Source organism: Moschus berezovskii, chromosome 25, assembly GCF_049115385.1.
Source record: "Moschus berezovskii isolate FMDL1 chromosome 25, NW_MosBer_1.0, whole genome shotgun sequence".
Classification (NCBI taxonomy): Eukaryota; Metazoa; Chordata; class Mammalia; order Artiodactyla; family Moschidae; genus Moschus; species Moschus berezovskii.
In genome coordinates, this window is record NC_142484.1 from 32,333,346 (window position 1) to 32,356,984 (window position 23,639).

General features: G+C 44.7%; 1 protein-coding gene across 1 annotated transcript in view; it reads right to left on the minus strand.

The window, feature by feature from the left end:
* The window catches only part of TENM4 (teneurin transmembrane protein 4), a 787,800-nt gene extending 765,142 nt beyond the window's left edge, over nucleotides 1-22,658 (minus strand). The window contains exon 1 of the mRNA XM_055416091.2: nucleotides 22,078-22,658. The gene's annotated coding sequence lies outside the window, so the exon portion shown is untranslated. The remainder of the gene's footprint in view (nucleotides 1-22,077) is intronic.
* Nucleotides 22,659-23,639: the final 981 nt, after the last annotated feature.

A 23,639-nucleotide genomic window follows, 5' to 3' on the forward strand; every position in this document is an offset into this window, starting at 1 on the left:
AGCGTGAACAAGAAAATGTCAGGAACCCTAACCGACAAACGAACACAGGATATGGAGAAGTAATTCAATGAAGAGAAATGCAAAAGGCCAACATGCTGTAGATACTCAGACTTGTTCATAGTCAAATAAAAACAAAGAAAGTTTCTTTTTTTTTAAGTTATGTTTGCACCCATCAGATTGGCACAAATACAAAATCCTACCCCAAGTGTCACAGGCTATAAGGAAGTATAAGAAAGAGGAAGTATCAGGTCAGGGTGACTGCACATGGGGACAGCCTTGGAAGAGAGCCATCTGGAACAGCTTAGCTAAGTTACATACACATGTTCTGTCTACCCCAAGTAGCCTAGAATAAGTAAGCGATTCTCACACAGGTATATTGGGGGTGTGTAGGAAGATGTCCACCACAGTGTTGTTAATAAGAGCAGAAAGCTGGAAGCCATCCTGGCGTGCCTCTCTGGAGGAATGCATGTGTAGAACATCAAATGTGCACAAAGGGACTACTTGCAGCAGTTAGAAATAATGGGCTAGGGACTTCTCTGGTGGTCCAGTGGTTAAGAATCCGCCTGCCAATGCAGGGGACACAGGTTCTATCCCTGGTCAGGGAACTAAGATCCCACATGCCCCAGAGCAACTAAGTCCACGCAACTCAACTGCTGAGCTGGTGCCCATGCCTGCAAGCTGCAAGATTCTGCATGAGACCCAACAAAGATCCTGCATGCCACAAATAATACCTGATGCAGTCAAATAAATAAAAATTAAAAAAAAAAAGAATGGGCCAATTTGTATACACAGCAACATGGATGGATCTTAAAAACAAAGCACAACAAGAAACAGGTAGGAAACAAAAAGTGGCCTACAGACAATGTCAGCTGTGTAAATCAAAAATCTGAGCACGAAACTATATGTGCTTTAAAACAACACACATAAATGAAAGGCTCGACTTCAAAAATACGAGGGGGGCAATAAAAGTGGGGGATGGAGATAAAAGGGAATTATTAACTCAAAACAGTGGACCTAGCAAGGCCCAAGGATGATGTTTCATAACAGGAAGAGGACAATGAACTCAGCAGTCAGCACCTGAAGTCTAAAAAACAGCAGCATCCTTGACTCGCCTCGCTGATTGTGGCTGTTGCTTTGTCCTTCTCATCCAGCAGAGGCAGAGACTTATACTGAGATAATGGCATGGCCTGCTAACAGCCCCCATGATTTGATCCAAAACGTCTCCTGGGTCGCAGGGGAACGTGATAAGCCTGGAAATCAGACTGACCTAGTGCCAAACCCTCTCTTTCACATAGCAGCTGTGGGACTCAGTCAAGCTACAGAAGCTTCTCTAAGCCTCAGTTTCCTCCTTGTGAGATGTGGTACTGACCCCAACCTTCTTTGAGTAATTGTGAGATTTTAACTGGATGCATATAAAGCATGTGACCCCCGGGCCACATTTGGTCTACAGCAGGTTCTCATTAAATAGTAGTTTCTCTTCTATCCCCTAAGGTGCCCAGTGTCCCCATGGTTTTCTCCCCATTTCCATCCCTAGCAAATACTCCTCTCGGTAGGGATCTAGAACCCACACTAATCACCATACGACTGCCCTCTTCCAGGCCAGTCATTGATCTAAGAGATACAAAAACATCACAAAGTTGGTAGTCTCACCTCTACCCTCTGGATGAAGAAACAGGGCCTTAAAGCAGTGAACTCACAGACTTATTCAGACTTTGTGTCCAACTCCGCACTTCAGTGAAGTTCATCCAGGAACAAGGCTGAGAATAAAAAGCCACTTTCCCAGAATCATGTAGCCCAGCCTGCATGGCATGTGTTCATAGTCCTGGAGGCCAGTATGTTATCCAGATTAAGCCTGTCTGGGCCAGGTTCTGCCTTGTTTCCTAGGGGATCATTTTTCTTCTCAAAGCAGGGCTTCTTAGTGAAGGCAGAACAACAATGTAGGCATTCTTTCATGTCACAAATGAGTACTGATTGCCTATTGTATGCTAGCCGAAGCAGTTCTGGGCAGTTGGGGATAGCAACGAACAAATGAGAGTCACCCTTGTCCTCAAGAAACTTACATTCCAATGGGGCAAGATAGACCTCAGAGAGCAATGAATAGATAGCAATGTCTGGGAGCGATGATTGCTAAGAAGAAAACAAAAATAGGGAGAAAGAAGTCAAAGGAGGCTTGGGGGTGGATACTATTAGAAAAGTTAGGACTAAATTAAAAACAGTAAGAGCAGGGCACGTTGACTTGAAGAAGGGTGTGCAACTAGATTACCCAACCATTAACTGGTTTAATAGTAAGTCTTGCAAGGAATTGTAAACATGCCTCTCAGAATATTTTTCCCCTTCATCTCAAGAGTGTGCAGAAAACACAATTGTACAAAATCTATGAGGTGCAGCAAAAACAGTCCTAAGAGAGAAGTTCGTATCAGTATAGGTCTTTCTCAAAAAATAGAAAGAAAGAAAGAAAGAAAGAAAATAATCCCAAATAAAAATCCTAACCTACCACCTAAAAGAATTAGAAAAAGAAGAACAAACACAACCTAATGTCAGCAGAATGAGGGAAATAATAAAGATCAGAGAGGAAATAAATGGAGATTAAAAATAGAAAAAAAATCAATAAAACCAAGAGCTGGTTCTTTGAAAGGACAAACAAAAGCCATAAACCTCTGGACAGGTTCACCAAGAAGAAACGATAGAGGACCCAAATAAACAAAATAAGAAATGAAAAAGGAGAAGTAAGAACCAATAGTGCAGAAATACACACACAAAAAAAATCATAAGTAAATTCTATGGCCAGTTATATACCAACAAAATGGACAACATACAAGAAATGGACAAGTTTCTAGAAACAAATGCTGTGTGTTGTGCTATGCTAAGTCGCTTTAGTCATGTCCGACTCTTTGTGACCCTATGGACTGTAGCCCACTAGGCTCCTCTGTCCATGGGATTTTCCAGGCAAGACTATTGGAGTGGGTTGCCATTTCCTCCTTCAGGGGATCTTCCTGACCCAGGGATCAAACCTGCATCTCCTGCAATTCCTGCACTGCAGGCAGATATTTTACCTCTAAGCCATGGGGAAGCCCTTCTAGAAACATAGAGCCTGCCAAAGCTGTGTCAAGAAAAAACAGATAACCTGAACAGACCAGTCACTAGACGTAAAATACAATCTGTAAAAACAGTAACTCCCTGCGAACAAAACTCCAGGACCAGATGACTTCACTGGGGAATTCTACCAAACATACAAAGAACTTATTCTGATTCTTCTCAAGCTCTTACAAAAGACTGAAGAGGAGGAAATGCTCTTGGAGTCATTCTATGAAGCCACAATCACCCTGATACCAAAACTAGCAAATATCTTTCATTAAATTAAATGCAAAACTCCTCAACAAAATATTAGCAAACCAAATCTGATAACACATGAAAAGGATCATACACCACAATCAAGTTGGACTCATTCCAGGGTCATATGGATGGTTCAATAAATGCAAATCAATGTGGTCATCAATGAAAGAAGAACAAAAACCACATGATCATATCAATTGACGCATTAAAAGCATTTGATAAAATTCAACATGCATTAAATGGTAGTTTTTGTGATGTAGAATTCTATTATTTTCTGTTGACTAATCATGATACAACAGTATTAAGTGAATAATAGTTACATAATCACAATAGTAAAAGATGTTTATCAGTTTTCACAATCATTGCCAGACAAAAAAATAAATGATAATTACAGCTGCAAGCCATAATGGAAACATGATTAATCTAACAATATAAAAGAATTACATTTGAGGGGTCAAGTAGAGTGATGTGGTGAGTGGAAGTGCATACATGCACATGTTTTCATCCACCCAGCCAGTTTATGCCTTTTGGTTGGTGCATTTAATCCATTTACATTTAAGGTAATTATTGATATGTAAGATCCTATTACCGTTTTCTTAATTGTTTTGGGTTTATTCTCTGTAGGTCTTTTCCTTCCCTTGTGTTTCCTGCCTAGAGAAGTTCCTTTAGCATTTGTTGTAAAGCTGGTATGGTGGTGGTGCTTGTCTGGAAAGCTTTTGATTTCTCCAACAAATCTCAAGGAGAGTCTTGCCAGGTATAGTATTCCTGGTTATAGTTTCTTCTTTTTCATCAATTTAAATACATTGTGCCATTCGCTTCTGGCTTGTAGAATTTCTGCTGAGAAATCAGCTGATAATCTAATCAGAGCCCCCTTGTATATTATTTGCTGTTTCTCCCTTGTTGCTGTTAATATTTCACCTTTGTCTTTACTTTTTGCCCATTTGATTACTATGTGTCTCAGTGTATTCCTTGTTGGGTTTATCCTGCCTGGGACTATCTGCACTCCTTGGACATTGCTGACTATTTCCTTTCCCATATTAGGGAAGTTTCAGCTATTATCTCTTCAAATATTTTCTCGAGTCCTATCTCCTCTCTTCTCCTTCTGCGACTCCTATAATGTGAATGTTGGTGCATTTAATGTTGTCCCAAGGTGTCTTAGGCTGTCTTCATTTTTAATTCTTTTATCTATATTCTGTTTTGTGGCAGTGATTTCCACCATTCTGTCCTACAGGTCACTTCTCTGTTTTGCTGCCTCGTTATTCTGCTGTTGATTTCTTCTAGTATATTATTCATCTCTGTTTGTTTGTTTGTTCTTTAATTCTTCTAGGTCTTTGGTAAAACCTTTAATCATTTTTAAAAATCCAGATGCATATCAGAATTATATTGGAATTAAAAAAAAAATGCCAAAAGCTCCAGATGTGTTTCTAATGAGCAGCCATGTTTAAAAACAACCAGATTGTGTGATGATCTTTCACTTTTCTCTCCTTTGTTTCACTTTTTCTATTTCATACTCAGTGCTCCCATTTCATTTAGCTTATGTTTTCCAATTTCTCCATCTCTTCCTTATTTTTAAAAAAATTTTCCTTCTGAAGCCTTTATCAAGTATAGCCACCCCATGGACTGTAGCCCACCAAGCCCCTCTATCCAGGGGACATCCCAGGCAAGAATACTGGAGTGGGTTGCCATTTTCTTCTCCAGGGGATCTTCCTGACCTAGGGATTGAACCCATGTTTCCTGCATTGACAGGTGAATTCTTTACCTCTGAGCCACCAGAGAATCCCATTGAGGAAATATATCTTAACATAATAAATAAAAGCCATTTATGACAAATTCACAGCCAACATAATATTAAATGGCAAAAAGATTAAAGTTTTCCCACTATCAAATAACCTATGACATTTTTCACAGAACTAGTTCATATAATTCCTAAAGTGTATACAGAACCACAAAAGACTCAGAATTGTCAAAGCAATTCTGAGGAAAAAGCACAAAGCTGAAGGCATAACCTTCCAGATTTTAGACAACACTACAAAGCTACAGTAATCAAAATAACATAGTACTGGCACCAAAACAGACAGAAATCAACAGAACACAATAGAGCCCCTAAACAAACCCCCACACCAAGCCTTTGGGTTAATCTTTGACAAAGAAAATGAGAATATACAATGGAGAAGACAGTCTTTCCAGCATGCAGTATTGGGGAAGCTGGACAGCTGCAAAAATCAATGAAGTTAGAACACTCCCTCACACCATACACAAAAATAAACTCAAAATAGCTTAAAGACTTAAATACAAGATATAAAGTCATAAAACTCCTAAAAGAGAACATACGTAAAATATTATCTGACAGAAATCATAGCAACGCTTTCTTAGCTCAGAATCCCAAGGCAAAATAAATAAAAGCAAAAATAAACAAACGGGACTTCTTCAGACTTATAAGCTTTTACCTAGCAAAGGAAACCGTAAACGAAAAGACAACCATCAGACTGGGAGAAAAAAAATGGCAAACAGTGTAACAGACAAGGGCTTAATTTTCAATATGCACAAATAGCTCTTAACTCAATATCAAAAAACAAACAACCCAATCTAAAAATGTGGGCAGAAGATCTAAATAGACAGTTCTTCAAAGAAGACATCCAGATGGCCAACAGACACATGAAAAGATATTCAACATCTCTAATTATTAGAGAAATAAAAATCAAAACTACAATGAGGTACCACTTCACACTGGTCAAAGTGGCCATCATTAAAAAGTCTATAAATAATAAACGCAAGAGAGGGTACAGAGAAAAGGAAATCTTCCTATACTGCTGGTGGGAATGTTAATTGGTACAGTATGGAAAACAGCATGGAGGTTCCTTAAGAAACTAAAAATAGTTACCATACGATCCAGCAATCTCACTCTTGGGCACATATCTGGAAAATATGAAGATTTCAATTGGAAAAGACACATGCACCCCACTGTTTATAGCAGCATTATTTTTAAAATTTTATTTTTATCTTTTTAACACCTAAAACATTTTGTATTGGGATATAGCCAATTAACAATGTTGTGAGAGTTTCAGGTGAACAGGGAAGGGACTCAGCCACAGGTACACGTATCCAATCTCCCCCAAACCCCTGTCCCATTCAGGCTGGCACATAACATTGCGCAGAGTTTTATATGTATAACAGCATTATTTGCAATAGCCAAGACACAGAAGCAACCTAAGTGTTCAACAACAGATGAATGCATAAAAAAGACGTGGTATGTACACAACTGACTGTTCAGTTCAGTTCAGTCGCTCAGTCGTGTCCGACTCTTTGCGACCCAATGAATCACAGCACGCCAGGCCTCCCTGTCCATCACCAACTCCCAGAGTTCACCCACACTCATGGCCATCGAGTCGGTGATGCCATCCAGCCATCTCATCCTCTGTTGGCCCCCAATCCCTCCCAGCATCAGGGTCTTTTCCAGTGAGTCAACTCTTCACATGAGGTGGCCAAAGTATTGGAGTTTCAGCTTTAGCATCAGTCCTTCCAATGAACACCCAGGACTGATCTCCTTTAGAATGGACTGGTTGGATCTCCTTGCACTCAGCCATAAAAAAGAATGATATAATGTCATTTAAGCAACAAGGATGGACCTAGAAATTATTATACTAAGTGAAGTCAGATAAAACATTATCTTACATCACATATATATACATCTAAAAAATAATACAAATGAACTTATTTACAAAGCAGAAACAGATTCATAGACATAGAAAACAAATGTATGGTTACCAAAGGGGAAGTGGTGGGTAAGAGATAAAAGTATGGGATTAAAATGATCAGAGAAGAACGAGAGTGTACAAACAAACCTCTACAATATACAAAGCACCTTTACTCCCATCCCACTCTGATATAGTTACAAGTGGCTCCATTTTACCGATACAGGAAAGATGAATGACTTGCCCAGGATCATCCAGCAACTGAGCACCGAGACAGGAGTGAAAGCTCAGTCCCAGGACCCTTGCTCCAATGCCATTTCTGCCAGATAACACTGCGTGACTTGCTGATCAATTAAACAAGACTAGCTTGTTGGCATCAAGTGCAAGAATGTGAATGACAGCCATGTCGCATGATCACTTTGGGACATTTCTGACGGCTCAGATGGTAAACAATCTGCCTGCAATGTGGGAGTCTCAGGTTTGATCCCTGGGTTAGGAAGATACTGTGGAGAAGGGAATGACTATCCACTCCAGAGGGTCCATCTAATCAAAGCTTTGGTTTTTCCAGTAGTCATGTATGGATGTGAGAGTTGGACTATAAAGAAAGCTGAGCACCGAAGAATTGATGCTTTCGAACTGTGGGGTTGGAGAAGATTCTTGAGAGTCCCTTGGACTGCAAGGAGATCCAACCAGTGCATCCTAGAGGAATATTCATTGGAAGGACTGATGCTGAAGCTGAACCTTCAATACTTTAGCCACCTGATGTGAAGAACTGACTCATTTGAAAAGACCCTGGTGCTGGGAATGATTGAAGGCGGGAGGAGAAGGGGACGACAGAGGATGAGATGGTTGGATGGCATCACTGACTCAATGGACATGAGTTTCAGTAAACTCCGGGAGTTGGTGATGGACAGGGAGGTGATGGACAGAGAGGCCTGACGTACTGCAGTCCATGGGATTGCAGAGCTGGACATGACTGAGCAACTGAACTAACTAACCCACTCCAGTATTCTTGCCTGGAGAATTCCATGGACAGAGGAGCCTGGTGGGCTAAAGTCCATGGGGTTGCAATAAGTCAGACATGATTGAGCGACTAACACACACACACACACACACACAGGATCACTTTATAGTTACAAGGTGCTTTCATGGCACAATTTTATTGGATACTTTCAAGAAATGGGCCAGAGAAGAGCCAGTCTTGATTTTGGTCACATGGCAGAAAGCATCGTGGGCTCAGTTCCAGGGCTCTGACATACAGAAAATATCACCCTCACCAGCACAGGACGAGCCTCATTGCCAAGACAAGAGCATAACAAACGCTTAAACACAGGCCTCACAGTTGGTTCAAAGTTCTCCTAAGACTCACTCATACCCCCTGCCCTGGTTCCCAGGGGCTTTCTCACCTCCTGTTCTGGAGGGAGAAAATTTGCGTGAAGGGTCTGCCCTTCCCAAAAGCCTAAACCTTTTCACCCCTGCTGTCCTAGCAGCACCCTTCGCTGTGATGGGCTTTGAGAAAAGCTAGGAAACTGCGGTCCCTAATTCTGTTGTTCCCTGAGAAAAGGCACAAAAGAAATAGGAGCTGCTGTTAAAACGATGCTGGTTATTTTTAGCAAACGCAAGACACCTCCAGGGAATATACATACAGCATTAGTGATCACCCACAGCCCCCAAGCAGTAATTCTGGAAAAAAAAAAAAAAAGGGACATTTTTACCTCCCAAGCTCAGAGCAACACTTTTGCCCTGGTGGGTGGGACAAATGGTTCCTAAACAGCATTTAGAAAGCTTGTTCAGAGATGAGAGGTCATGAATGCATGACAGTTACAATTAACTGGTTAAGAACTCAAGATGTCTGGGCTAGAACATGGATTTGGAAACGGGAATGGGTCCTTTGAGAGTCCCATCAGCAGAGCTGATCTGCTCCCACCCCTCGTGGAGATGAACTTCCTGGACTTTTATAAGGGTCACAAAAAGTGGCCTAGACAGAATGACTTTTGTGTCATTATGCCAGCTGATGAAATATGTTTTGAGTGGCGATTTTATTTTTATTTTTTCCAATCTCAATCTCAAAAGGTCAATCCAATACTTAATAGATGGACATCCCAGGGTTTGTAATAAAGTCAGGACCCATATGATGGGATTTGGATGGCAGGACCATTTTCTTTTGCAGAAAAAAATGTAATAAGAGAATCCACAAAAAGGGGAGGTTAAAATTATATATTGAGGGGGTAGAGAATAGTGCTGTTTGTCAGAAACACAAAAGCCCCTGCCCTGAACCAGGCTTCTCTCTTTCCGGGGTGCCTAATAAAATCAGCCAGGGCAGGGGGCTACGGTCGTGGGAGATGGGGCCAGTTCCTTCACTTCCCCATCTCATGCTGCAAATTTCACTATGTGTGAAGTCAGAACTGATCTTTTCCTCCAAGCCAATGATGGAAGAAGTTATTCAGTCACTAAATTAAGTCCAACTCTTCGTGACCCCATAGACTGCAGCACACCAGGCTTCCCTTCACTATCTCCTGGAGTTTGCTCAGATTCATGTCCACTGAGTTGGTGAAGTAACAGAATCAGGCGTGAATCCTGGTCTGCATCCACCAGCTTTGAGAACATGGATGAGTCATTGCCTTTTCTAAATCTCAGTTTCCTCTGCTATAAAATGGGAACAAAATGCTGGTTTGGCAGGACACAAAGCTCTGAAGTTATAGGGCTTAGCAGGCAGTCAGTTCTCAGTAAATGTCAGGTTCCACACACTCTCCTTCCTTTTGTCAAACTCACTTATAGTATTATAATGATACGTAAAGGAGATGGATGTGAGCCTGGGTAGGGCAGATACCAGCTGACTTGTGCAAGGGCCCTCTTCCACAGCCTGGAGGGAAATCAGCCATGAAGCCAATAAAGTGCATTAACAAAGGCATCTTCAAAGCCCTGAGGAAGAGATGACTAAATGCTTTAGGACAGGAAGCTTTTGTATGTTTTGTTCATTAGTGCAAATTTTTTAATTGGAAAAAAAAAACATGTATAACAAAAGACATTTATACACGCATGTGGAGCTTCCCAAGTGACTCTAGTGGTAAAGAATCTGCCTGCCAATTCAGGAAATGCAGGAGGCCTGGGTTCAATCCCTGAGTTGGGAATATCTCCTGGAGTAGGAAATGGCAACCCGCTCCAGTATATCTGCCTGGAAAATTCCATGGACAGAGGAGCCTGGTGGGCTATAGTCCATGGAGCCCCAGAGAGTTGGACATGTCTGAGCGACTAAGCACACATATGTATATATGTATCTATCCATATACATATACATACATAAAAGATGTTTTTATTATTCATTGTTCTATCTGGAGTGACTAGAAATAAACAAACAGTATCTGATATATCGTAGATACTCACTAAACTATCCACTGGATGGCTGGATGGACGAATGGCGGTGTGAACAGCTGGATGAACGGGTGGGTGGGTGGATGTGTGGATGGACGGTCTCGCCCTTCAGAGAGGAGGTGAGGAGGAAACCAGCAGTGAGACTCAGTGAAGGAAAGAAGGACGAGGGAGCGAGAGCATGTGAGATTACCAAATTCCTGTATTTTCTCCAACATCACAAATTATCATCTAATAAAGTAAAAACCTTTTTGTTAATATAAAGTGCAAAATATGGTGAGGTGACTGATTCCTAAAGTAATTGTTTTATAAAAAGGCCCAATGCACCATGGAGGTCAAAGTAATCTCCATGAAGCCATTATGTTAAAGGCCATGATATTTATTTCCAAGCTTAAGGGTCTGATGACTAGCAATTACTTTCAATTCCAGGTATATCCAGCAGAGGAAAGCAAGTACTCCACGATATTCAGGCTAGAGGGCTATTCAAGGGGGTTAATTAACACATAGTTAATTCTGACATCAGCAGAAAAGTCCCTCATGTGCTTTTGAAGGGATTGGGGTGGCTGTCGGGAAGACATCTGTATCCTTATGTGACAAAGTCACAAATCACATAAATTTGTATACATATATTTATATATACCCACACACCAATGCAGAAACTGAACCTATAGCAATAAATACTCTACATACATCTCCTATTATTTAAAACCATCCTTTCAAAGACAGCCCACTGTGTGAACACAATTATTGGAAATCCCATTCCTTTCAGTTCAGTTCAGTTCAGTCGCTCAGTCATGTCCGACTCCTTGCGACCCCATGAATCACAGCACGCCAGGCCTCCCTGTCCATCACCAACTCCCGGAGTTCACTCACACTCATGTCCATCGAGTCGGTGATGCCATCCAGCCATCTCATTCTCTGTCGTCCCCATCTCCTCCCACCCTCAATCCCTCCTAGCATCAGACTCTTTTCCAGTGAGTCAATTTGTCGCATGAGATGGCCAAAGTATTGGAGCTTCAGCTTTAGCATCAGTCCTTCCAATACTGCCAGAGATTTAGTTCCCCTTGCTTCCAGCTTTCCTCTACTATAGTTGACTGAGCAGTATTTCTTTTTTGTTGTTGCTGTTCAGTCTCCCAGCCATGTCCGACTCTTTGCGACTCCATGGACTGCAGCACATCAGGCCTCCATGTCCCTCACCATCTCCTGGAGCTTGCCCAAGTTCATGTTCATTGCAATGGTGATGCTGTCCAGTTATCTCACCCTCTGACACCCTCTTCTCCTTCTGCCCTCAATCTTTCCCTGCATTAGGGACTTTTCCAATGAGTCATCTGTTTGCAAAAGATGACCAAAGTACTGGAGCTTCAGCATCAGTCCTTCCAGTGAATATTCAGGGTTCATCTCCCTTGACTGGTTTGATCTCCTTGCTGTCCAAGGGACTTTCAGAAATCTTCTCTAGCACCACAGTTCAAAGGCATCAATTCTTTGGCTTTCTGCCTTCTTTATGGTCCAGCTCTCACAACCGTACGTGACCACTGGGAAGACCATAGCCTTGACTATACAGACCTTTGTTGGCAGAATAATATCTCTGCTCTTCAACACACTGTTTAGGTTTATCATCACTTTCCTGCCAAGAAGCAATTGTCTTTTGATTCCATGGCTGCAGTCACCATCCGCAGTTCCTTTAGGTGTATATATATATATATATATATATATTCATCTTCAGTTCAGTTCAGTTCAGTCGCTCAGTCGTGTCTGACTCTTCGCGACCCAATGAATCACAGCACGCCAGCCTCCCTGTCCATCACTAACTCCCGGAGTTCACTCAAACCCACGTCCATCGAGTCGGTGATGCCATCCAGCCATCTCATTCTCTGTCGTCCCCTTCTCCTCCTGCCCCCAATCCCTCCCAGCATCAGAGTCTTTTCCAGTGAGTCAACTCTTCGCATGAGGTGGCCAAAGTATTGGAGTTTCAGCTTTAGCATCAGTCCTTCCAATGAACACCCAGGATCGATCTCCTTCAGAATGGACTGGTTGGATCTCCTTGCAGTCCAAGGGACTCTCAAGAGTCTTCTCCAGCACCACCATATCCTTAATGTAAGGACTCAATAATGGCATCACTGAATCCAGAACACGTGCATGCTCAGTTTCTCAGTTGCATCTGACGTTTTGCGACCCCCACAGACTGTAGCCTGCCAGGTTCCTCCGTTCATGAAATTCTCCAGGCCAGACTACCGGAGCAGGTTGCCATGTCCTATTCCAGGGAGTCTTTCCACCCCAGGGATCGAACCTATGTCTCCTGCACTGGCAGGTGGATTCTTTACCACTGCACCCCCTGGGAAGCTCAGGATATAAGCGTTCTCAAAATGTTTTTCCAAAGGGTTAGAAGGATTTATTTTATATGAAGATGCTAGTTTTGCCACAGACTCACTAATAGAAATTATTACTAAAATTTTCATTATGTAGTTTCATAGGTTGAAACTATGATGACAGGTTAATTTCTAAAATAGCTGTAATATAGAGAAAAGCATAACAGCATAATAAAGTTTTAACAAACTCTGAGAATGCATAATGGAAAAGGCAATGAATGTGAAAGTCTGGGAAAATTAGTAAACACACAGACACACACTTGATGAGAAGTCTGCTCTGCCTGTGACTAAGGGCACGCCTAGAACTCAATCTCCTTTTAAAGACACTAATGCCACTTTCCCCCTCTCTGGGCATTAGTCCCTGTGGGAATTCCATGAGACAGGCTGAACAGGAATGAGAGAGAAGGATTTCAAATATTCCTTTTGTCCAGCCCATAATAAGGATTATTCTAAATCTTTTGTCCAGCATATATAAGATACCATGGCAGTTAATGAATAAGTTAATTGGTTAAAACATTCTAGTGGGGACCGCCAATTCATTCTGAGTAAGCTTGTAATGTGTGTATAAAAGATTAGGACTGCACGCAAGAAAGGGCCAAGACACCAGATGGCTCAAAGGAGTCTCACTGATATTTTAATTTCATTTTACAAAAGTGGTATGTTCTCATTAAAGAAAACTTGGAAAAAATTAAAAGGTAAAACATTTATTCTAAATCTTCACAATCCATTGATAGATTTTCTAGCAAATATACATGCATTTTGTAAAATTAAGATCAGACTGTATATAGTTTTTTTTATCTTGCTTCTTCCATTCAAATTATAAGCATTTCTAATAAAAGGAATTCTTTCAAGATGTCTTTAAGACTAAAGATTATTATCTAATATGGACATATCATGAATGCTAAACCATTTTCTTTGCTTAATACCTCTGAAGTTTTCTTTGATTTTTATTTTTATTTTATCCACTCAACATATATTTGCATATGTTTGCTGCGTGGTATGGCCTGGGTCAATGTAACAGTCTTAGAGCCCTACCTTCAAGAAGGAAAATATTAAGCACTTAACACACACACATATTTAATCAAAACTGTGTAAATACAGTCAGAGATGTATCCTCTAAGCTGAGACGGGAAGTGGACAGTGGACAGCAGGATCAGATAGGAGTAAGCACGTCCCAGCCCAGTGTAATACACGTGCAAAGACCGAGGCAGGAAAGAGCTGGTGCAGCTGGTGGAAGGACTGTGGGAGCGCCATGCAAGGAGCGGAAAACCTCACAGCCAGTGACTCCATTCTCAGAGCACGGAAAAGCCATTCACACTGTGAGAAACCCGGGATGTGCTTTTACATTTTTCAAAGAAAAGGTGCATTAGCACTAAATCACTATGGGACTGGATTGCTTAGACCTGACAAGCCTCTAATTAGCAGCCGATTTGCGTTCAGATTTCATGGCCAGCCAACCTGCCCATCTGCCCACTGCAGGCCACCTGGACAGGACAGAGGGCAGGCATTCAACGGGTGGCGAGCCAAATCCCCCTGCAGAGACTCCAAGAGTCTGTTCTTTCCCTTTGGGAGGTTTCACCCAGGATGAAGGCTATGAGGGGCAAATAGACCAGGCACACTATAAACAATAACAAGACAAAAATCTGACTCTGGGGTCTTCATCTAAGATTGAATTAAAGACACCTGAAACAGAGCAGGACTCTGTGATCCTTCCCATCCCTGTTCTCTGCAAGCCTTTTGTCTACAGAAAGACTTAAGTCAAAGAATAAGCTTGATCAGAGAAGGGAGAAAATGCAGAAGCAAAGGACAACAGTCAAACAAGACCAAATAATGACAGTCATTAAACAAAGTCAAGGAGTTCTTAAGTTTTTCTTCAAGGGCTATAGATAATATTCTGAGCCATATCCTGTGAGCTGTCTTACAGAGACTGAAACCCACATCAGGTGGAAGAAGTTACTTACATGATGACCAGACTGTAACCATGACATTAGCTGCCACAATTCTGAGAACTGGCCTCAAAGAAATGGGAACAAACTGATCCTAGAAATAAGATTAACGGTGCTCAAAACAGTCAAGATGACGCTTTTCAGATGACCACATGACCAGTTTCAAGATGACTGTCAGAGCCGACTGTGGTGTTTCTGCATGCACATGTGCTGCCTCTGCCTATAGACCCCTGAGACTCCCCTTTACAAGTTCTTGCCCACTGACTGTCCCTTTGGACACGAGCCCACCCTCTCCCCCATAGTTGTCAGCCTCCAAAATAAGGTAAACTTTCTTTTCCAACAAGCCGGCCTCTTAAGTATTGACTTTTGAGTGAGCAGCTGACCTGCCTTTCGGTAACATGACCACTGGGCATACTTGGCAGGCAGAAGGCTGATTCAGTCCTGTTCACACAGCTTTGTGATCTGATGCTGCTCTGATAAGATGCCCTGTCCCTCTCTGGGGCCTCCCTGGCTAACTCCTTCATCATGCAGCCTCAGCGCAAGTCTTGCCTCCTCCCAGAAGCCTTCCCAGGTGGGGCTAAAATACCCTCATCTGGGGCACGTTCCTCTACGCCAGTATTGGCCACAGTACATACGATCATCTCTTTACCCATTTCCTTGTCTAGAGTGTGAGCTCCAGAAGCCTGGGCATAAGATATCAGCTCAGTAACTTTTTGATAAAAGAACGAATGAACACTGGTCCCAACATCTCACATTTAATTCTTGTTAAGAGTTGGCCAAAGTGCACCTGTTTTCCCAAGGACAACAATAATTCCCCTGCTAACTGCTCATCCTGCCTTTGCCAGGTGCGTGCCTGCTGAGGGCCTCACATTCAGCCCTGCCTCCTGCCCACCTACATAGGCTTTCAGCAGAGGATCTTTGCTTTTTTTCTGTATCATCCAGAGCAGGTGTGGCAAGCTAAACAATGGCCCCCAAAGACACAAAGTCCTAATCCCCAGAACCAATAAATCTTGCCCTCTTTGGAAGAAGGGTCTTTGCAAGTATGATTAAGAATCTTTACAAGAGGGGATTAGTCCAGATTATTTGGGTGGGCACTAAATGCCATCTGAGATGTCCTTAGAAGAGAGGGCAGAGGAAGACTGGACACTCACATGAGAAGGTGATATGAATATAAGGAAAGATTGGAGTGATGTGGTCATAAACCAATGAATGCTGGCAGCCACCAGAGGCTGGAAGAGGCAGGGAACAGATTCTCCCCTAAACAGAAACCTTGATTTCAGCTGGTGAAACCTTGATTTTGAGCAAGTGGTTACTGATTTTAGACTTCTGGCTTCCAGAACTGTGAGAGAATAAGTTCCTCTTATTGTAAGCCACCAGATTTGTGGTCACTTGTTATAACTGTCTCAGGAAACTAACACATCTGAGCAGTGGGTGATTCTGAGGTTAGGACACCCAGCACGTCATGCCAGCTCTGAAACTCACTCAGCAAGTCTCTTTGGGAGTGGGGATTCTTGCCCAGGCTTCAACTTGACTCACAGCTAACCCTGGGCAAGCCTTTAGTTTCCTGGCCAGTCATGTGGGAGCACAGCAGTGACCAGCTGGCAGAATCTCTGGGGACTGAAGTGGGACACATAACAGTACAATGCCAGGCACACAGCAGTCACTCCACCTGACTGCTTCTGCTCTGCCTTGAGTAGTGCAAAAATAAAACAGTCAGCACTTGCTGAGCGCTCACTGTGCACCAGTCAGGAGCTAAGCCTTCACTTGAGAAGGATGTACTGGTCAGCGTTGCCAGGAGGGGAGCTGGAAAGATTAAGAGTGCACTTAAAAGAGAGACACTTAGAGCTCCCACAAGAGAGGGAGGACTGATGGGGTTTGCTGAAAAAGTACAGGGTCCCAGAAAGAAGCACAAGGCAAAAAAAAAAATAAAAAACAAACATATAGCCCAGTCACGAAATAAAGAATCTTTACTCTGCCAGGCCACCCTGCCCATCCTCCAGGGATATCATGCCCAGGATAGTTCCGTAGGAAATCTGTCTCTCCCATAGTACAGAGGTCAGACTCAAACACTAAACACAGCTGGGTATCTTTTCATTCGTCAGCTCTACCTTCCTTGCCTTCCTTGAGAATTGACTTTTCTGGACTCACCGGTCTGAAATGATGGGGAAAAAAAAGGTAAACGAAAACAGAAAGCTGCTGGTATCACCAACAAAGTTGAAGACTAACGGGATGGCTATTTTCTCCTAAGTGTGAATACTTTGCTCTCTTGTGGGAACTCCCACCCATACCACGGATCCTAAAGATGCAGAGAAAACCTACCAAAGCCCACAATCCATCCTGTGCCTCTGGGGCCAGCTGCAGGCTGAAGACAGAGAACTGGGCCAGAAGGCCCCATCTGGTGCCTTCTCCTGGCCCGTGGCGGGAGCCTCACAGCCTGTATGTGGAATGAAGGCCTCCCACAGGTCTGAATCCTATTCCCAGTACTGATGAACTAGGAGACCTTGGAAAAGGATCTCAACCTTCTCATCCATCAAATGGAAACAATAAAAGATGGGGACAGCACGGCTCAGCCCGGCTAGAGCTTATTCCTCCTTTCTCCCTCCTATCACATTCATCCTAGAACCACGATGGTCAGGCAGAGACCCTGTCCTCAAGGAAGGTATAGCACCAGGAGGGCTGCCTGACAATAAATGAGAAACAAGATACATGCACGTTTTGGAGGAAACCACATTTTTGATGTGAAAGACAGTTAAGGGAAGGCCTTTATAAGAGAGGATGCTGACCACATGCACTGCGTAAGAATGAGCCAGCAGCATATGCAAATTCTGCTCTTCAGCAAAGGGCTGAAGGGGCTCAAGAAACACAGCAGTGGCGCGTTAAAGTGCCTGGGACAATGCAGAAGGCTGAGACTGGCACAAGAAAGGTCAGAGAACGACCTCACAGGCCAGGGCGTGTCGGAGCTGTTCCAATTTCATTTCAAACAAGTGATACAAAACCTACTGTGAAGGCCTGATGCATTCGAGTGAGGCTGTCCCTAGCTGTGTTGTTAAAAAATCAGTCTGGCTGCCATGGAGAGACCACCCGCGAACAGACTGGAAATGGGAACCTGCTTGGAGGCTACTGCAGTGGCCCAGGGAGGGATGACCGTGGGCTGGGCTGGATCAGGGCGGCACCAGTCAAGATGCATGGAGACAGACGTGTCCAAGAGGAGTACAGGAATGGCTGACTTGACCTTGAGTGCTGTCAGCTCCGATAAAGCACCGCACGCTCACTGTCTCGTGGGATCCTCCTGGCAGCCCTGTGAAGTCAGCACTTTCCTTTTCTCCAGGAGAGGAAACTGAGGACTGGAGAGGTTAGGTAACTTCCTGATGACCACGCAGTTGGGAGGTGGCAGGGGCAGGCTCTGAACTGAGTCTACGGGATTCCAGCGTCCACTCACCACAATACTCTCCCTCTAACAGCCTGGCCCACGGGTGGGCTGGGGTGGTGAGGGGAAGGAAAATCAGGAAGGCTTCCAGGTTTCAGGCTTAAGCAACTGGACCCGTGGTGGAGCTGTTTATAGATAGAGCTGAGTGGAGGAAGGGACCGGCTGGGGAGGCAGGGTAGGGTGGGGTGACTGGGAGTGGAGGATCCCTGGGTTCAAGAGCTCTGTTCTGGACTTGGTGAGGCCCAGACACCTTCGTGTGCCCTTTGTCCCTCTTCTGTTCTCTGCAGAGCAGTGAGTGCTGGGGGTCAGTGGACGGAGGAAGCCAGGGCCACTGTACTACCTACATGTCTACGTGACCTTCCCTCTCCCAATGTCTGAGAGCCCCAGTGTCCTTTTATAAGAGGAAGTTAGATGGCAGCCATATCCAGAAAGGCAGAAAATATTTAGTGAAAAGAGCAGAGCAAAATTATCCAAGTGAGTTTTGTTTTCTAATAAGTTACCGGTAGTTTTGGGGAGGGGCATTTTCCACAAGACCACGTGAAAAAGAAATGGGAATGAGGGACAGTACAGGACGATGCCGTTTGCAAATCCTGGAGGCAGGAATCCAAAACTAATTTAGGGACTGGGGCAACATCAAGGGAGGCTCTCCATCCTCAAAGGCCCACTCGCTAACAGGTCTTGGGAACAAGGCTGACTCATCCATTTCAGTGTTTACTTGGCTCTGTGGGGCATTAATAGCATTAATAAGACAAAGGTTCTCGTTCACATAAGCTGAGGAGAAGTTGGCTTAATGAGCCTTGTTTGCTGCAGGGCCTTCTCAGAATCTTGAACCTGGGAATGGGCACCGTGACGCTCCAAAAAGAAGGAAATCCATTTCCCAAACATATCTGATCCCAGGATGGTTCTGTCGTCAAGCATCTCACAGTACAAATGCTCCAGGGAAGAGATTTTGGGAAATGTTCATCTAATCCATTCCCTTCTTAAGTGAAAGAAAGTGCTGAAGTTTCTAGAGCCTGTGATGGGAAGCCTTATAGGGAGAGTTGAATGTTAAGAGACTGCATAGTAAGACCTGGGGCTGAAAATGTGCTATGTGACCATGAACGAGCTAATGAACCATCCTGAATCTTGGTTTGTCAACTGTCGGTTGTGGTTAAGAACACTGACTGTAGGCTCCTGTGAGAATCACAGGGGTTAACTTAGACTAAGGCCCAATGGCAGGCCAGCACACAGCAGGCCCCTCTGGAGGTCAGAGATGCTGAGGTTAGAAAGCCCTGCTGACTCCCCTACCACACCAGCTCCACCTTCCCTTGGCAACAGCCCTCCTCGGGTGGCCCAATTCCTGGCTATTATCAAGCCTCTCAAGTGGTCAGTCAGGGGACAGCAAATCCAACCTGGAACTGCAAAATAAGCCCCCCTCAGGCATGCGGTAATTGCAGCCAACGACGCAATCATGCCCCACAGCTTAAATGGCCTGAAAAACCTCCAGGAGGAAAGAGTATGCCCAGCTTTCTGAATGCATAGGGTTTCTGGAACACTCCAGGCCTCCCTAACTGCGGCAGCCATGGCTTCTGCAGTGCCTCAGATAGGGCAGCCCTCTCCTTGAGCTTCAAGAATCCTTATCATTTGTTCACCACTCGATCATTCATTCAACACGTCTCTACTGGTCCTCTCTAGACCAGACCGAACATGGGTACAAAGGACTTGCTAGTCTAAGTGGAGAAAATAAGCGAGTGAGTCTGTAAGCATTAGGACAGCTAGGAACGATGCTGTATGAGAAGGAGGCGGCTTTGGTTCATTCCAAACAGTGGCTTCAAAATCAGCTCACATTTGGGGAGACTTTGGTTTGTGCCAGACAACAGGGGAGAAGATTTCTGCATAAAGAGTTAGACACAATTACGATGCCCTTCCAATATTCTGGCCTGGAGAATTCCATGGACTGTATATAGTCCGCGGGGTTGCAAAGAGTTGGACATGACTAAGCACCTTTTTCACCTTCACTTTACTAAGGAGAAAGTCGAGAATCAGAGAGGTACAGGGAATTACTCAAGGCATCACAGTTCGTTAGGAGATAGCTAAATTTTTAAGTCCTCAGTCTGGGTGCCCTTTCTTTCATAGGCGACCCCTGCACTGATTCAGCTGAGCAGACAGTTCCCATGCCAGGGGGCTCTCTGTAGATTAGAGGAGATGGGCTCTGGGAACATCTTTCCTTAACTTAGGGGTTTCAAACACAAGCCCTTGTTTCTTTGGCCTAGTTATTTCTTTCCCCTGCTGTGTGCAAGCTTTGCTTTTGATGGAATAAAAGCCTGCTACTTAGGCAAATGCCACTCTCAGTTTAGAGTTTAGAGAAAATGAGCAAGCATGGATTCCCAAAGAAGCTTTTTATCAGCGCCCACACATCCCCAGGCCTGAGAGATCAGATTTGGTAAACACCACTGCCAGCTCCCGGAAGACTTCCTGGAGGAGGTACCCCAGGAGGCAGAATTGAAGGGATTCCGAGGTCCAGAGCCCCTGCTGCCCACGTTCCTGGGCCCTCAGTGGACATGGGGTAGAGGTGGGACCAAACATGAGATTTTTTCCCCCCAAAGCGGCTGGGAGCCTCATCTCTAAAGGCTCAGGGCTGGCTCTGGGTCTGGGAAACCATGCCACCCCTTCTTGTGGGTAGCACTGTTAGAGGAATATTTACGAGACATTAAAACCACTGCCACCGACTCTTTAAAAAATTCCTGTACGTGTAATTATGGGTCCAGAAGGGGATTCCTGGATTCGGTATAATTACTTCCCCGAAGCTTGCATTCCCCAGGGACCCAGGGCAGGAACGCTCTCCTGCAGATCCACCTCTGTCTCCTGGGTCCCCCTCTGCTCCCACAGACCCTTCCCCTCACGAGAGTGGTGTGGCTCCCCCACCAGCCACCCTGACCCCTCTACCCATTCCCCAGCCCCCTCTGCCCTGGGCCAAGCCAGGGAGGACGACGCCCTGGTCTCCTGCAGGCCAGCACCCAGCACCAGCAGGGGGCAGAGGAGAGATGGAGGGCCTCCCGCCTGCTCCCCTCCCCCACCCCGGGCTCCAGTGCTCTGTGCCCCTGCCCACAGCATCTTCACCTGGGGCCCCACCTTGTCTCCTCACCTCTCTGACCTGGGGTGGTTTGGGGTGCACCCTCCCACGTGGCTCAGCATCCTTATTTATGTCCTCAACCCTGCCAGGCCCACGTCTGCTAAGTAGGCCCTTCATTAAAGCCACTTAGTGTGAATCTTCGGGGATGAACTCCCTTTTCTGACAGGAACCTGACCGTAAGCCAATCGGGAAGAGGACTGTGATATCCCGGGCCCAGGCCCCAAACCAGGTCAGGATGAAGCTCGCTCAGTCACCACCGCACCGCTGTGTGCTGAATCCACGCCACATGCGGGCACTGGGGCTGCAGGGGTGCAGGGCAGGGGGGGGGTCCCACAGCAAGGGGGAGCACTGCTGCTGAGTCTCTCTGCTCCCCTGCCTGCTCACCATGTGTGTGTGTGTGAGAAATATGACTTCATACACGCATATGTATATATACCATTCTTTTAACCCTAGTCTGAAACAGACCACCACTTTACCCATGTTCCTCATTAACAAAATATTAGAATAACAGATTTTTTCAGTTCTTCATTCATTCACCCAACTTGCCTGAGAAGCTTCGGTAGGGCAAGCTCTGCACCAGAAGCCGTGGAACTGAAGCGAACGGCTACATAGGGCATGACCCCCTGCCATTCAGCACTGCTGGATTTCCAGCACATTCCTACTGAGCAACCCAGAACACCTTCTCCACGGGGGTAAGGACAGCCTGTGCTGGTCCTCCCTCCGCCCCCCTCCCACCACTTTGGTTCATCTGGTCAGACACAGTCAGACACACACACACACACGTTTCAGCCCATGACTGGGAACTCTCACCAAACGCCACAGCAGTACTAACCTGCAGCATTCAAGACCCAGGCAGGAGAGCAAAGAGCACGACGTGGCCATAGCAGACGGCCCGGGGGCATGCGATTCCTCCATTTTCCTCCACCGACACATAGTCTTTTCCACATGAGTCACAACACAAGGCTTTGCAAGTGAGCCGGGTTCGTGCACCAACACCCTCGGGGCCCCGGTGTTCACCCAGCCTTGCGCTCGGGCCACACAGCTTCCCTGTTTGGGACCCTGCTGTTCCCAACTTGGGGCTCCCACCTTGCTGTCCTGCTCATCCCCGTTGTCCCTCTGTGGACGCCGCCAGATCGTCAGCTCCTGCTCTGTGACTCAGGAGGCCTGGATTTCTGTCCCGGCCCATCACTGACTCACCTGCTATTAATAACGTGCACGAGTACTGCCTCTTTCTGATCCTCAGACTCCCCACTTGGGCAATGAGGCGTCTGAATGGACGGTCAGAAGGACCCCTGAGTGAATGATCACTGTGCATCCCAAAGCCCGTCATCACCGAGCACTGAGAGGGATAAGATAATACTGCCCAAAGACGCACGGTGGGGTTGCTGCCCAAGCAGGTACTGGAGGGGCTGGAAGGAGAGTCCCAGGAAAGTGAATTCACTCTCTCTGGGCCACTGGGTTTCTCCTTGGCTGCACATTACCATCACCAGAGGACAGGTCAGAAATCCTGACGCCCCCACTGCTCCCCAAAGCAATCAAATCAGAACCTCTAGGGCTGAAACCGAGACATCCATAATTTTTTTCAAAGTTCCCTGTGTGATTCGAGCGTGCAGTAAAGACTGAGAACAGTTGATGGACAATCACTGTCCACATTTTGGGCAACTTCTACCAGACGGTCAGTAATGCCCATTTAAAACACATATTTTAGATTCAGAGGGTAAGGGGTTTTTTATTCATAGAAAATTAAAAGCAACTAGGTTGTTAAACACTCTCTATTTACTTATGCCTCATCTACCAAAATATAATCCCCTGTTAAGAAGAGAACATGTATGGATTAACTTCCATAATCAAAAAAAAGTAATTAATAACCCAGTTAGAACAAGATTATAAAGAGCTAATAACCGCAAATTATGTACTCTCATTAAAATCTAGCTGTTACAAACTCCACTTATTCAACCAATAACCCCTTGTCTAACAATTTGCTTTCCTTTAGAGCTATTAAAAAAGCGTAATTTCCCCCCTGTCCTTACAGATTACCTCCCAGAGCTTTTCAAAGGTCCTGGCCCATGGGTTTCAGTCTGTCACAAGTACTTTTACCAATACCTCCTACTCAGTGTAGTGTGCAATCACAGGCTCTAATTGTCCCTCCTCCCTCCAAGTTACCCCAAATCCCCACCCAGCCAAGCCCTATTTGCCATTTGGGACTTTGAGTACTTGCCACATCTCTGCTAGATAGTACAGAACAATTCCTCTCAAACGCAGTATATTATGTCCTTTCTTCCTTAGCTTGTTCCAAAACCACTTACTCAAAGTCTTCCCATTATAAAATAATAAAAAGAAGACACACTTTGAAATCAGATAGCTTTGGCCTAAAAATTTGACTCTAGGATTTCA